The 15000-nt window shown below is 37.1% G+C and overlaps 1 pseudogene; it reads left to right on the forward strand.

Moving 5' to 3' along the window:
• Positions 1–9522: 9522 nt before the first annotated feature.
• Positions 9523–9641, forward strand: LOC128247485 (5S ribosomal RNA; annotated as a pseudogene).
• The last annotated feature ends 5359 nt before the right edge of the window (positions 9642–15000 follow it).

Here is a 15000-nt window from a genome sequence, read left to right on the forward strand (position 1 = left end):
TCTTTGTCTGATCTTTTATAATAATATCCGGTTTATTAGCTTTTATAGTCTTGTCTGTATGTACGGGGAAGTCCCAGAGAATCGATACATTTTCTCCCTCAGTCACAGCTTCAGGATGGTGTTTATACCATTTGTCAGCGGTTTTGATTTTATAATGCTGACATATTGTCCAGTGTAAATATTGGCCAACTCTGTCATGCCTTGCTTTATATTCTACAGGTGCTAAGACTCTACACCCTGAGGTTAGGTGGTCTATAGTTTCAATTGCATTATTACAAAATCGGCATTTTGGGTCAGCTCCATTTTTTATCACATTGGCTTGGTAGTTCCGGGTTAATAAGCTTTGGTCTTGAGTAGCCAATATGAAACCTTCACTCTCTGCTTTTAGCCCTGAACTTCGAAACCACTGATGCGTGCGTTTTTGGTCGACATCAGCTTGTTTGCTACGAGCCACATACTTGCCATGCAGAGGTTTCTGTTCCCATCTGCTAGCTAATTTTTCACGTGCTTTTGTCTTTGCAATTAATTTTATTTTGTTTGCAGCAGCAGTTGGCGCATTTCCTTCAACCTGACCAAGCTGGTGGGTATCTAAGAGTTCGGTAGCGAATTTTTTGCTCTCTTTCAGAATAGAGGGAAGTCTTTTCGGTCTTTCATGTTTTTCAACAAGTTTCAGCATCCAATCGTTGGTTGTTTCAAGGTATTTGGCCAGTCCGATTGTGGTGGTTTTGTACGTAAGTTCAAGCTGGATCAAGCCTCGACCTCCCTGAGATCTTGGAAGGCAAAGACGATCCACATCTGCCTTTGGATGGTGCATCTTATTACAAGTCAGTAGCTTGCGGATTTTTCTATCAATTTTGACTATTTCACTGGTATTCCAGTTAAGCACATTGAAGCTATAAAGAACAACTGGGACTGCTAAGGAATTTATGGCTAACACCTTATTATATGCATTCAGCTCAGACTTAAGAACTGCTCGAACTCTTCTATAACATTCCTTCCTAACCTTCTCTTTCATGCTTGCATGCTGGATATCAGAGCCTTCATTTATTCCTAGGTATTTATAGGTTTGTTCCTGCTCAAGTTCTTTTATTACTGTTTCGACATCTAATTCTATTGAACTTGACTTTACTAGTTTCCCTTTCTTAAAAGTGGCTTTGGCACACTTTTCAAGGCCAAACTCCATCCCGATATCATCACTGAATCCTTTCACAGTATGTAATAGTCCCTGAAGCTCTTCATCATCTTTGCCATATAACTTTAAATCATCCATATAAAATAGATGGCTTATTTTCTTGTTGTCAATTTTGTAGTCATATCCTGTTCTATTCAGTTCACTTGAGAGTGGTATCAGTGCTATGCAGAAAATTAGTGGTGAGAGCGAGTCACCCTGGAAAATGCCACAGTTTATGCTAATATTGTTTGAGTGCAATACTCCATTAAAATTATATAATTGCAGCTTCGTGTTCCATAGTGACATATATTATTATTATTATTATTATTATTATTATTATTATTATTATTATTATTATTATTATTATTATTCAGTAGTTTTATTTTTATAATGTGCTTTCATTTCACTATGGAGCGCAGCTCTGTGTGCCTTGGATATGTGCTGTGGTTTGCTGTGATGCTCTTATGGTTACTGTATTGAAAGTGTTTTGCGTAGGATGTGTGCAGTGCCCAGTAGTGCAATTTTCTGTATGCTATATTATTATTATTAATATTATTAGTAAAGTGGTGATCTGGTAGAATCGTTAGCACGCCGGGCAAAATACATAGCGGTATTTCGCCCATTGTTACATTCTGAGTTCAAATTCAACCGATGTCAATTTTGACTGTCATCCTTTCGCGGTCAATAAAATAAGTATCAGTTGAAGACTGGGGTCGATCTAATAATCGACTATCCCGCTCACCCAAATTTCAGGCCTCGTGCCTATAGTAGCAAGGATTATTATTATTATTATCATTATTATTTTAACTTTTAATCTGCATGTTTGTTACAATCACTTGTCTAGACACACGTAGCATCTTAAGGCGATTGATAAGAGATATTGCAGCATGATTAAAAGCTTGGGGAGGGGAAGTGGCAGGGGCAGGTTGTGTTGTTAATGAACAGAATTAACGACTATTGAAAAGGTTGCAATTCGCAACAAAAATTTTAGTGAAAATAATACGTAAATGAGTAGAAATCAGACCGGTGAGTTAATAAGGCAGTGAAAGAGAATGACACTCTCCAGACACAATAAACGATGAATTGGTGGATATTTGGCTGATATTTCTGGCAGGTCTAACAAATACATAAAGACTTCTCTTAGGGGTACTCCTGAGGAATGCGATTCTCGCTTGTTTGAAGCAAAGCTTAATGACGATACAAGTTAAAGGGGGTGAGTTAAAGTAAGAGGAATATAAGGAGTAACAGGCTTACTCGAAAGGATAGAAACCTTAACAGAATCAGTAGAAAAAAAGACAAGAAGTGAACACATTTCAGTTATGGAGTAAACGATGTACTGTGTCGGTATTGGAATCTATCAAGTAGCGGGATAATCGTTTTTCTAGACAATTATTCTGGTTTAGAATGTTTGTGAATATAGAGGTTTACATGAGATATTGACTGAATTATAAATATTCTGCCAGATTAAGTTTAGTTCTAATCCGTACAGAGTCTGAAGAGACCCATATCAGTCGATATCGCGATCCGTCGACTGTTAAAGCAGACTGTTAAAGTCTCTCTAGAGACGATATGCTTTGAATTTGTTTAGAAGAATTCTATTAATACTTTCCTATCGAGAGTAAGTCTTTGTTATTGCTATTAACCCCAGAGCAACTCAATTATGAACATTTTATGGATAAAGACGCAATTTCTCAGAAATCGTCCTTCCTTTCTCGCGAGAAAATATGTAAACGAAGAAGACTTGACTGCTATATATAATGCGGTAAAGCAATTAGTATAGGCTACGTTGTTAATTATTAGGATGCATTATATGTAAATGTAATTTCACACAACTAGAAGTAAACGTTATTCTGATCCGTACATCGCCGAGTTGATCTACAATCAAAAATGTTCCAGACGTTACCATCCAGGATTTTAAAAACTTAAATGGATCTGTATTATCTAGTTTTTCTCAAGGCGGCGAACTGGCAGAATGGTTAGCACGCTGGACGAAATGCTTAGCGGTATTACGCCCGTCACTACGTTCTGAGTTCACATTCCGCCGAGGTCGACTTTGCCTTTCGTCCTTTCGGGGGTCGATAAATTACGTACCAGTTGCGTACTGGGTGGGAATCGATCTAAACGACTGGCCCTTCTCCCAAAATTTTGGGCCTTGTGCCAAGATGAGAAAAGAAAAGATTACCTAGTTCTCTTCTCTTTTAATAGCGTAGAGTGTGTGATCTGATGGAGATTTGAAGGTCATTTTTTAGTTGGTCGTTTTCCCGTCTGGAAAACACTCGCGTTGGTTCGTGTCGATGTAAGTGATTTGTACAAGACGTGGAACTGCTATGGAGGGAAATTTTTGAGGAAAATATTCGACTACTTTAAGTCTCGTAGAATTATCCTTGTTGTTGTTATTGGTTATTTTTCCCTGGTCGCCATTGATCAAGTAAATCTATGATCAAAACATACTAGCGGTGTTCATTCAGTCCTTTTGTGGGACAGGTAAGATTACATTATTTAATATGGTAGTAGAGTGTATTTAACTGCTATTTCAAGCATGTTATGCGACCATACAGAAGCTACTTTGTTACGTTATACATGCTTAATGCCATTGTTAAATTTTACCCCCAATGTACATCGCGAAGTTTAATCGTACGATATACTTTCCCCAAGGTTCCACACAGCAAATGCGACCCCGTAACCATGTGTTTGCGAAACAAACTTTTTAACCCCATAGCCATTCCAGTAGTAACATGAATAGCAGCGATGAGGGTATAAGGTGGTTTTAAGTAAAGACAAAGTGTTACAGGTTGTAAATGGCGTTATAGTAATTTTAGACGAAGAATTAAAAATATCATGCCCAGTACAACGTTTATATGAAAATACGAGAGATTACAGCAAGCAATATATAATGATTCATGATACTCATCAACTTCAGACTGTCTGGCTTGACAATAGGTATTCAAATTGATGTCACAAGACTAGACAGACTCATTGCGATTCCATTTTATCAGTGTGCTGTATCTGGTGTTATCTTTGGCTGAAAATGAAAATAGTTTCACGAAGCTAACTAAATAAAGCAAAAACTGCTCAATGATATGCAGGTGTAAAATATTGGTTAAGTGGTTTCACGTTTTAAATGATATAATTTCTCAAACGCTTTGATACAGGAAACAAATTAAATTCAGAAGACTTTATTTTATATAAATAAGACAAAATAACATAATTAAGGGCGATTACAATGAATATTATGCGTGTTAGGGGACTTCTAAAATTTTGTTTCGATACGTAGCTCAAATGTTTTAGATTTCTTGGAAACTATAGAACACTCAACTCCTTGTATCTTATTTACAATAAAAATCTATGACTTCTAATTGTGGAATGAACAAAAAAATTATGAAAAGTTTAGCGTCCTGTTATTATTTCGTTACTTTTTTTCGAGTTGACTGGCACTGCACTTCAAGTTGGCTGACATTAATACGAGGGAGGGCAAAGTAATAACAGGTACAAAAATTGACCAGGAAAATTCGGTTTGCAGTTCTATACTTGCAGTTCTGTAGTTAGAGAGGCATGACCAAGTTGCTTGACAGCATTATGGAGGCCTGTGTGGAAGGAGCGGTTAAATTGCTCGGGGTCTGGTTTGGTTCAAACCTCCAGGTGGATAAGAACTGAGGAAATTGATGAGCAGAGTGACAATTATCAATCATGAATGTTTGAGAGGAATCCATCACCAGATAGTAAGACGGACGTGGTGAACGGCTACACCTCATCCATCATTTAATATCACCTGATCATTGTACGTTGTCCCGCTTCATGGTTGACTTGACTGGAGCGCTTGTTCTTCTGCTTTTTCTAGAGGAGACGGATTCCGTTGATCGAACAATCTATTTGATGCCAACATCCTTTGCATGGAGAACTAGGCATGCCGTGGGTAATGGTATACAGACACGTGCTAAGGTTACGACTTTCCAGAAGCAGTTGTGGTCACCCTTTTTCAGACACTCTTTTTCCACAGATCGTCTCTTTGACATAGCTGCAATCTTGGATGAATCTAATCCGAGGCAAGGCACGTGGAACCTAAACTGTTGTTGGATGCTTACAGCTCTCTACCAATCATGCAAATCAGTCTGTAGAAATTTTAACATGGGCTTCTATAAAGCTTATTGGCGGGCAAGAGTGACACCATCTTCGAGGAAACGCTGCTCATGAAGACGATTATCTAGCAATTTTTTTCAAGCGAACATTCGATCCAGAACTTATGGATAATTTATAGAAACCCCTTGCCTGGCAGTGCTACCTAAGTAGTGGGATAAATTCTCCAGGCATGACTGTGTTGTCTCCCGGGTCGGCACGAGATAGACACTGAACAACGAAACTGTCCCGCTCGCACTCATACCTGTCTAATTTTGACCGTGAAGGAAGGCAGTTTTTCTCTGTCTGGCGGCTGAAGCGAAAGAGGCTGGATAATGGACAAGGTCGAAAAGACTGAAGACAGGTATTTCCGTTTTATACCGGGCTTTCATCGACGTTTTTAAATTCCACTATATTTTGGATCGATTTGTGAGAAACAGCATCACAATTTCTCTCAAATCTCCCATTAATGTCTTAAAAATGAACAATAGTTTTGATGAGTGATTATCACAGTTGGAAAGTTTATGATGGTAATTCTGCTCAGTCAAAGCTAATTTAACAACGAATGAGTCATTGATGTAATCCCCTTCGCCCATCCTGTCTGAAAGACCCCTGTAGAGTATACATGGGGACTGATCTTCGCACTCAGCTATCGAAAAACATCAATTCTCTACCACCCTGCGTTTTAAATGAAAGAAACAACGTTAAAAAATTACAAAATATAAACATTAATGATCAAAGAAGTATTAAGCTTACTAGATATTGTTTCGTTAAAGACATAATCTCACTTGCATCTCTTGTATGAATAAGCATCTAAAATTACTACACAAACTAATTTATGACACGGGTATCTACTGAGAGAAAAAAAATTGAGGAAAAACAAAAACGTGAAAAAAGACCAAGGTTACTAGTAGATCAATAACAAGAAGAAGAAGCAAAACAGTAACAACAGTAGAAATAACAATAATGACATTAACAACAATATCAAGAACAACAGCAAGAATAACAAGATTAAGACAACCGGCGAGTATAATAAGATGCAAAATTAATAACAACGGCAGTAACAATGAAGCCAAATCGATACTAGTAAGAGCAATAATGGCAGTGATTGTTGCAGCACCAGTAACAGAAAAGAACAATAACAACAAAAACAATGAGAAAATAACATTTAGCACACGAATTTAAAATTTTTGCCTTTTTTTTTCTTTTTTGTAGTTTAGTCAGTGGGAAGGAGATGAAAAAAATCTTATACGCTATATACATAGCCTAGTCGAACGGTTGAGACTTTCACTCCGAAATCATGAGATCTTACGTTCGACTTTACTGAATGAAAATCGGGCCTATGTTATATGCCTTAGATTTGTCAGTGAAATTGGTTAGATGGCAACTGTTCGGAAGCCAGTAGGTTTCGTTGTAACCTCATGGCAAAGGTTCAGCATGATCACATAGCGTTTCATGCTAATTCTGCGTGAAGATTGCGGTATTGAGACACGTAATTGCGGATTAGTCATCCACTTACAATTTGATTACTGGTCATCGAAACCGACGGAGATCCATTTACTGTATTCTGTCAGCAACAATGATTAAGTTAACGTTAGCAGTAGCGATAATAATTCCAGCAATAACACCGAGAATAACTGCAATAAGCAAAACTGGACAGCCACGGCCGGAATAGTTTTCCATTTGAGCTTGCTCATTCACATCTCACGATTTTCTGTCTATTATCTTTCACTTGTTTCTGTCAATTAAAATCTGGCATTTATCCTACCGATCCCTTATGCTGAAACGGTAAGTAACGGGGACGTAACCAAACCAACACTCGTCAAAGACACAGACACACACGAACACACACACATATACGTATATATATATATATATATATATATATATATATATATATATATATATAAATATATATATATATATATATATATATATATATATATAAATATATATATATATATATATATATATATATATATATATATATATATATATATATATATATATATTTATATATATATATATAAATATATTTATACGTATATATGTTCTCACACACACACACACACACACACACACATTCGATGGGCTTCCACACAACTTTTGTTTATAAAATTCTCTCACACAGTATTGGCTGACCGGCCTGTAGTAGGAGACACTTACATAACGCTCCGAGCAATGGGATTGAACTCGAAACTACGTGGCTGCACAGTCTACTACTTCACAACAGAGCCATGCTAGCGGAAACAATCAGCGACAGAAACAAAAGAAAAAAAGAATAAAAAAAAGAAAAAATGCAATAACATTAACAAAAACAATATGAACAACAACAATAAGTATTTCTCATATTTTATTTTGCACAAGGTCATGACCATTCAGAGGATGGCTATGGTGTAGACTGGAAACCACGTTATTTTATCGATCAAATTCTCCCACCTGAGTTATCTTTGTCGAAAGCTTTTGTTATTTTACCGCTTGACGTATCTTACCGTTCTCTGTCTCTTCATCACGAAACAAAGTATCGGAGTCTGCAATGATCTGAAATGTCAATTCACGAAACGCATGCGTCTTCTTTGTCACTTCCTAATATTCAGTATAAACAGCATTGTGCGATTCTACTACATTATAACAGTTAAGTTTAGTATTTTGGTTCCACTTGATGGATTGTGTCTGAGTTATTGTTGTTGTTTGCTGTTGCTTCTGTGATGTTTGTCGATGTTGTTGCTGCTGTAATAACGGCAAAGAAACTGCCACTAATATATCAGAGAAGAGGCAGCAATAGATATTTCAGTCGATGGTTTTTCACATTCTCGCTGCTGCTACTACTGCCACTACTGTTACTGATGTTGTTACTGTTTACCACCAGATCGAGAAGATCTATGATCAAAAGCGTTCCACTGTTGACCTATACCCCAAAGACATTAGGCCTTTATTCTTCATTTCTGAAATTTCAACGGATCTTAGGAACATCAATAACATTGATTTCAAAGTTTGGTTCAAGACCAGCAATATTGTGGGAAGAGATAAGTCGATTATATCAATCCCAGTACTCAAAAATAAGTGAATAACTTATTTTATCGACCCAGAAGGATGAAAGGCAAAGTTGCTGTCGGCTGCATTCGAACTCAGAACATACAGACAGACGAAATATCGCTAAGCATTTCGCCAGGTGTGTTAACGTTTCTTATTTCTTTATTGCTCACAGGAGGGCTAAACATAGACGGGAAAAACAATGACAAACAAAGGGATTAAGTCGATTACATCGACCCCAGTGCGTAACTGGTACTTTTTTTTATCGACTCCGAAAGATGAAAGGCAAAGTCGACCTCGGCGGAATTTGAACTCAGAACGTAACGGCAGACGAAATACTGCTAAGCATTTCGCCCGGCGTGCTAACGTTTCTGCCAGCTCGTCGCCTTTCACCGGTTGCTAATGATTCTGCTAGCTCATCGCATTAGAATAATCTATAATACTGATTTCAAATTTTCGCACAAGGCCAGTAATTTCGGGACTGAGGACTTGTCGATTACACTGACCCAAGTGTTCGACTGGTACTTATTTCATCGACTGGTACTTATTTTATCGACCCTGAAATGATGAAAAGCAAAGTCGACCTCGGAGGAATTTGAACTCAAAACGCAAAGACGTACGAAATGCCACACAGCTTTTCGCTCGGCATGCTAACGATCCCGCCAGTTTGCTTCATTGATAACATCCATAATATCGTTTTCTACTAAAAGCACAAAACCATAAACTCTTGGAGGGAGGCTAATCGATTATATCGACCCCAGTGCATAACTAGTACTTATTTCATCGACCTCGAATCGACGGAAGACAAAGTCGACCTTGGCAGGATTTGAACTCAGAACGTAAAGGCAGAGGAAATGCCGCTAAGCATTTTCCCGGCGTCATAACAATTCCACAAGATCGCTTCATTAGGAACATCTATAATATTAATAATTCGAACAGATCTAGGACAACCGAAATCCTTATTAATTAACGATCATTTATATAACATAATTGCTACCTCCCATATGTTATTGCAAGACCTTAATTGACTGACGTACCCTTCTTTATTTAACACGGTAGTGTATAATTTGAGGAAGATTTGGTTACATTTTCTCGCAGGTTGAGTAACCAGGTGGAAGTTCTCTCGCTGGCTCGTTGCATGTTGCCATTGTCATGATAGTAGTGTCAACGCAGAATAGGCCGTTATAAAGTTACTAACAATAAGGACTTACGGCCATATCACGCTGAGAGCACCGGTTCTCGTCCGATAACCGAAGTTAAGCAACGTCGAGCCTAGTGAGTACTTAGATGGGTTACCGCTTGGGAAACCTAGGTGCTGTAAGCGTCCCACACTTTTAAACGGTGGTGCATCAGCATGGCCGCAGCTCTGAGCTGAAAATATATATAAAAAAATTGTTATGGTATTAAGTTTACAACGGCCTGTACTGCCCTAAGTGAAGTACCAAGACGGCCTTTACATTGTCCTGTGTATCGACAAAAATTTTAGGCGTCCTCATCTTGCTTCGCAGCCACGGAAGTATGAAAGGTAAAGTTAACCTCGGTGATATTGAACTCAGAACCTAAGGATCCAAAATGTATACGGCAAGGTATTTCGTCTCCTTGAAGTAGGAGCAGTGAAACACATTGGCTTGTTACACTGGAGGAACGCTTTACGTTTGGTCAATTATTTCGTCCTTAAGTATTTGATTGGTACTCAATTTTATCAAACCCTAAGCAATGAAATTATGCTGTCTGCGACTAACATTGCAGCCTTATATTGTTTGTTTTGTCCTTTGGTAATAATTTCCTTCCTGTTTCTATTCTCTTTTCTTTTCGGTCACGCTAACAATTAATAAGAAAAACGACACACCTTGCCTAAGGTAATAAAAAAAAAACCTAACAAATAGAGATAAAAGTCACATATATTAAAAAATTAACGAAATGATAAAGGTAAGAAACCAACAGGTAGTAGTAGTAGTAGTAGTAGTAGTAGTAGTAGTAGTAGTAGTAGCAGTAGCAGTAGCAGTAGTAGTAGTAGTAGTAGTGGTAGTAGTAGTAGTGGTAGTAGTAGTAGTAGTAGTAGTAGTAGAAGAAGCAGCAACAGTAGTAGTAATAGTAGCAGTAGTAACAAAAGCGTTAGAGAAAAACTTTGTAATATATATCTATATATACCTCCATATATATATATATGTCTGTGTGTGTGTGTGTGTGTGTGTTTGTGCGTGTGAGGGTATTTGTGCGTGCATGAGTGTGTGTGTTTCTATGTGTTTATGCATGTATGTATGCATGCATATACCTGTGTATGTGCGCGAGCTTGTGTGTTGTGCAGATATGTATAAAGATGTATATTTTTTTGCGAAATGAAAAAACGGTCAAAAAGAAACATGGAGACAGTTAAAGCAAATTCGAAAACGAACGAAAATGAAAATGAAAAGAAGACAAGAATAGGAAGATGATGACAAGTCAAAGAAACGAGAATATTGGGAAGTAATAAGAACAAGTAAAGTGAAAATATATTTCTCGGTACTGAAAGAATTCAATGTTCCGATAGTGTCATACACTCACTTATTTTATTAGTTCTCTACTACACAGATATATATATATATATATATATATATATATATATATATATATATATATATATATATATACACATACATACATACATACATACATACATACATATATATATATATATATATATATATATATATATATATATATATATATATATATATATATATATATGTGTGTGTGTGTGTGTGTGTGTGTATGTATATTCTTTTTGCGCGTTCTTTATTAATCTCCGATACTCTCTTGTCTCTTCATCGTGTGATATGTATGTATGAGTATGATGGTGAGGTTGGCGGGAGAGGTGGTGGTGGTGGTGGTGGTGGTGGTGGCGGGGAGAGGTAAAATAATTGAAGTAGATATTGCAATAGCAATACGAACATCAATGTGCAATATCACAGAACGGGTGATGGGAAGAAAAAAAAGCAAAACAAAACACAACAAAAAAATAAAGTAAAATAAAGTAAAATAAAATAAAATAAAAGCCAACAGAAACAATCTAAAAGGAAAAACATAATAAAATAAAAAGGAAGTCCATATTGTTTTCCAGTTTAGCTTCAACTAACTCTAGTCATGTAATGCATTATTAAACTGTAAACTTGTGGAAAAGGGTTCATTTGATATACTGAATTCAATTACTGTAATGCACTGTATTGCTTTGTTTTGTTTTGTTTTCTTTTACATTGTGTTTTTGTCTTACATTTATTGTTTTATGTTAATGTTATTATTTCGGTTGCTTTTTTTTTTATTCGGCTTTATACAAATAACGCGTGCCGCCATACTTTCGTGACACTAGACTCTCAACATACCTGTTCATACATTATTCTCGAGGGTGTAACAGCGACACATAGTTAAAACACACACACACACAGACACACACACACACACACACACACACACACACACACACATACACACACACACACACACAAACACACATACACACTCACACATACACACAGAGGCACACACACATAGACTCTCACACATAGACATACACACATAGGCACACACACACATAGACACACTCACTCGCACATATGAATATATACCGTATATATAAAATCCAAGAAAGTTAGGGGTTGTGAATCCAACCCATAAAGAAATTTGGACACTCAACTCTTATCAGCTCCGAGGGTGTCCATTGATATATATATATATATATATATATATATATATATATATATATATTCATTTTATTTCATTTTATCTAGTTTCAGCTCATGAGCTGTGGCCATGCTGGGGCACCGCCATTTGGTGTTGCTACACAATTTTACTTCATGAATTTTACTTCAGGAATTGACATTTGGTGCATGAGAGAGTTTGATATATATATACACACAGAGATTCTGTACTGCGTTTTGAATCTAGTGGAGCACATTGTTCTCCAGGTGTGACTACAGCCATTTTCTTCAAGAGAGAAGCAGAAGAGAGAAAGAGAGAGAGGGAGGAAGGGAGTTTTAGAAAATTTGACGTCGGTGAGATCTTAATTCAACAGTCAACACTCATGCACACAGAGACAAGCACAAAAACACATATATGTTGTTTTATCAGTTATTATTTGCTTACGACCGGTCATGCTGATTAACCACCGTGAAAAGTTGAACTGATCTAATGGTTCACAGCATCAGTTTTTGATTTTGGTACCTGCATTACTGATCGCATCTGGTCGCAATGCTTTTGAAGCCTCCAACTTCAAGCGGTGAGAAATAAGCTCAAATAGAAAATCACACACACACACACACACACACACACACACACACACACACACACACACACATATATATATATATATATATATATATATACCGGAGTAAGCACATGAAATGTGCAACAAGGTGGAAAAAAGAGTACTCAAATACCAGAGGTAGAGTAATATGCTTTATTTAAAAGCAGCAGAAATATAAGTTATATTTCTGCTGCTTTTAAATAAAGTATATATATATATATATATATATATATTGATCAGCCATTATTATGATTGACCGTTGACTGAACACTATTCAATTTTTTTTCTCCGTGTTTTTCTCCTTGTCTCCGTATTCTTTCTGTTGAATAGCGTAGCTCGAAACGTCAAAGACTTTCCGTATTCCCGAGCGTCATACTAATACCTCCTTTTGTTATTTACACCACCTGTCCTCGTCTGTTGTTGTTTTTTCGTATATTCTCCCATATATATATATATATAGATAGATAGATAGATAGTTAGATAGATAGATAGATAGATAGATAGATAGATAGATAGATAGATAGATAGTGAGGATTAAATATTTCCTTTATGATATTACATTGCGCCAAGATGTTTATATTAATTCTTAGTATACGCATTAGCATTTCGCTAAATCGTCCATAAAACTGCGGCCAAAATAGTTGTCACGCTTCAAACAAATTACAAGCACGCTGCGATGAGCAAAACACAAGTTTACGAGTGGTTTTCACGCTTTAGTAATGGTCATTTGTTGCTTGAAGACGAACTTCGTTCAGAGCGACCGTCACCTCCACCCATCCCGAACGAATGAAAACATCACGAAAATTCATGAACATATCTAGGAGAACAGTCGCCGGACAATTGAAGAACTTGTTGATATGACTGGTGTGTCCTGGAGCTGCTGCCACCGAATTTTGAGCGAGGAATTGCGAATGAAAAGAGTTGCAACAAAAATTGTGCTTCTCTTGCTCTTGGAAGATCAAAAGCAGTCACGACTGAATGCGTGTCATGAACTGAAAGAACAGTTGTAAGTTGATCCGAACCTCATCTTGAAGGTCATCATTGGTGACGAAAGCTGATGCTACGGCTACGACCCAGAAACGAAGCAGCATTTAAGTCAAGGGAACCTACTTGTTTCACTTCTTTATTTCTGTCATATGACACGCCAAGAACAACGCTGCCCATCCTTTCGTACTTAAAACATCGTATCACTGGAATTCTCTTTGTCTACATGTTACGTTTTCCTGCATTTATAAATATAAAGCTTTAACGCTTGTGAACCAAAGCTTTGAAACTATGACTGTTCTGCCATTGTATCATGTACTGCATATCTAGAACTGCAGATATGTTCCTACTTATGAACATGGCGGTGTACACTTTGACTAGAAATTTTACTATAATTCTCAGTGGTTCAACTAGCAGCTAGAAACTCTACCATTGCCACGTTATTAGCAAAGTTGCTTTTACCTCGACGTTGTATGAGGTGCATTCCAATGTTTTGAAATTTTTTTAGAGGCAATTATAACTGTCTTGCATTATTGTAATTTTATTACATAATTACTAAACGTCTCTCAAGCAGATCTGCCAACTTTCGTTATTGCAAATTGAAGATGACTGTAACATCACTTCGAACACACCCTACTAAACACGGCTTGTCACAGCTGACTAGCCTGCAGAATGTAGCCAGAACGTTTGGAAGCTCGCTGTGCAATACAGTTTTGTGTTAAACTGGACAAATCCATTACAGAAATTTATAAAATGCTCCAGATGTCTCATGGATTAACTGCTTCGTTGGCACAAGAAGTTCAAGAATGACAGAATGGAGGCGAGAGATGGTGAGAGGCATGGGATGAAGCGGTACGTCATAACGACAGAGCTGGGTGAGAAAATTCGCAATTTTCTGACTGAAAGCCGTCGTGTATCTATAATGATAAGCATACAGTTTGGAGTTGGTGTAGGAACTGTACGCTGAATTATTCATGAAGATCTGAACGTGGGTAGAATATATGCAAAGTTTCTTTTTAGAGTGATCAGTAACGAGCATCCTAGATACCAAATATTTGACAGAGATATGCAAAAATGCTGATCCTTACCACCACATGGCCTTCTTCACCAGGCTGAATGATAACTTCAGGAGCAGTCGTTTTTAAGATGAGGAAGGCAGGCTGTAACAAAGGCTCTGAACACCTTCACATTGGAAGACTCCCATAGGATCTCCACGAACTGTCTCGTGTGATACAACAAGTGCATTACAGTTAGAGGATCCTACATTGAAGATCAAAGTTCTGTACGTCTTTGAAACTAATATCTTTCCTGAAGATTCCTAATGATTTCTAGAATGCAGCGTTCAAGATTGAACAACAACGGTCATTAGAATTTTGTTGTTAAAGATACCATCGATGAAATATTTAAAATTTCAACCGTT

This window comes from Octopus bimaculoides, chromosome 3 (assembly GCF_046866305.1).
Source record: "Octopus bimaculoides isolate indiv1 chromosome 3, ASM4686630v1, whole genome shotgun sequence".
In the NCBI taxonomy this organism is placed as follows: domain Eukaryota; kingdom Metazoa; phylum Mollusca; class Cephalopoda; order Octopoda; family Octopodidae; genus Octopus; species Octopus bimaculoides.